Below are 2,131 nucleotides of genomic sequence, written 5' to 3' on the forward strand. Positions count from 1 at the left end.
GCAGGCCATATCAAGGTCGATGAAATCCATACTCATGTTATTCGACTATCTCACGCTCTTCTTCTTTGGAAAACTAGGTGCCTATCTTTGTCATTTGGTGAGCTAGATGACCTATTTGAACTTCCTTTAGATCTTCTGTATGCGTGAGCCTCTTGTTGTCGACACCCAGTATGTGATCCTAACTATCGTTGTCTGCATCTAGAGCTTCTGGGAGTGGGACAACTCCAAGGGTGAGCTCTTCGCTTCCCATTCCCAGGCTGCTCTGATAAAATTCTTGGACGCTTTGCTAGTCTTCTTAAATTGTCCCGACTCACCCAATAGGTAGCAGGCATTTCACGACCAGTTATTGGATGGATATAATCGCCCATAACGCATTAATGGCTAGTCTGCCAAATATGATATTATAAGGTGATAAAGTGTCCAATATGAGGTAGTTGACCTCAATCACCTTGGATTTTGATCCCACACCGCAGGTTATCTCTAGGATTACGTGAACACTTATTTGCACTTGTTCTCCTAACAAACATTTCTAGCGAACCTTGGAATGCATTAATGTTTTTGGGATCGAGCTAGAGTTTCTAGAAGGAGTTCTAGAATAAGATGTCAATTGAGCTTCCGGGGTCTATCAAGACTTGCTTGATACCACAGCTACCGTGATGCACAATGATGACCATAGCATTTTCATCATGAGGGAGGATTCTTATGGCGTCACTGCTAGACAAAGTGATGATAGCCCCTGGTTCTCTTAGCATTCGAGAATCCTGGAGATATTACGTTCGCAGTCAGCACCTGCCTGAAAAATTTCTTCTAGGAGGAGATGAAACTTCCTCCATCAGCAAAACCTCCAGCTATGGTGTTAACCACGAATTCTGGATCTTTGCTATCCATTTTCGAGAGAAGGTGGTGAAAATGGAAGTGATTACGAAAGGTATGGCCCAAATTAGTTTTACTGAGGCCCCACGGTGGGAGCCATTATACATGTCAAAAAGTACAAGATGTGTGGCACCCCTTTGCGGGTAGGGGTGGCCAGAGGCTTTAGGTATTTTTTGGTGGTTAGAGATTGCTCACAGTGGTAAGAGACCATGTGTGATGGTGTTTACAATGATGAAAGAGCAAGCTCACGAGAGGTGAAAAGCTTTGTAGCTTTTAGAGGTATATCGTATGTATTACGATATGTCCCTTCCCATGCTAGTGATGAGATATTTTTAGAGGCTCTTGGACATGTAGTTAGGATTTTCTTGGGAGTGATAATCGTCCCCTTAGTTTCAATGGTGGAACGTTGAACCCCTAATTTTATAGGGAGACACAAATTAGGTTGTTGACCCTAATTTTTTTTACCGAGACACGTTTTTTTCCTATGACAAGGCGAGTAGGTAGCGCTTAGGACGAGGTTGCCCTTAATTGCGGATGATAGATGGATGTTGTCCCTTATTGTCGATTGTAATTACCCCTCTCTCTAATAGATCTTTACAAATGTATCACTGCAAAATAAATCAAAATATTATTCTAAAGAAGTAAAAATTAAATCAAAATATTATTCTAAAGAAGTAAAAATTAAATCAAAATATTATTCTAAAGAAGTAAAAATTAAATGATTGAGGTATTTGGATTCTTCCTATCACTATTGTTTTTTAACAAAAGTGTTTTGTATAATTTATTAAATCAAATTAGAAATTTGACAACAAGTTGAGATGGCCGAGTTGGTCTAAGGCGCCAGATTAAGGTTCTGGTCCGAAAGGGCGTGGGTTCAAATCCCACTCTCAACATTAATTTTTCCTTTTTTTTCCTTCCATCTTATACACATAGATATGATTTCTACATATTTTTTCCAACTTCAATCAACTTCATTTGTTGTATTTCAGTCCCAATTCTTAAATATAATATGATTTTCTATAAATCTAATCATTTGTAGTCCTTATTTTGGTTTTCTCTTCTTTATTTAAATGATTCAAAAATGAGTGATAAACCAATGTATGAGATAACTAATGATTGGATGTATGAGATAACTTGTGATTGGAAAGTCCAAGTATTACCTTATCCAAACATCCAACTCCACCCTTTCATGACTTTGCTCTAAGTTCAAACAGATAGTTATCCTCAGGGCCGGTCCTTTGAATTTAGGTGTCTTGGG

The 2,131-nt window shown here is 38.6% G+C and overlaps 1 non-coding gene across 1 annotated transcript; it reads left to right on the top strand.

The window, feature by feature from the left end:
• The first annotated feature begins 1,685 nt into the window (after positions 1-1,685).
• Positions 1,686-1,766, top strand: TRNAL-AAG (transfer RNA leucine (anticodon AAG)). Its single transcript has one exon. It is a non-coding gene; the product is annotated as a tRNA-Leu (tRNA).
• The last annotated feature ends 365 nt before the right edge of the window (positions 1,767-2,131 follow it).

This window comes from Vicia villosa, unplaced genomic scaffold, assembly GCF_029867415.1.
Source record: "Vicia villosa cultivar HV-30 ecotype Madison, WI unplaced genomic scaffold, Vvil1.0 ctg.001404F_1_1, whole genome shotgun sequence".
NCBI classification, from domain to species: Eukaryota; Viridiplantae; Streptophyta; class Magnoliopsida; order Fabales; family Fabaceae; genus Vicia; species Vicia villosa.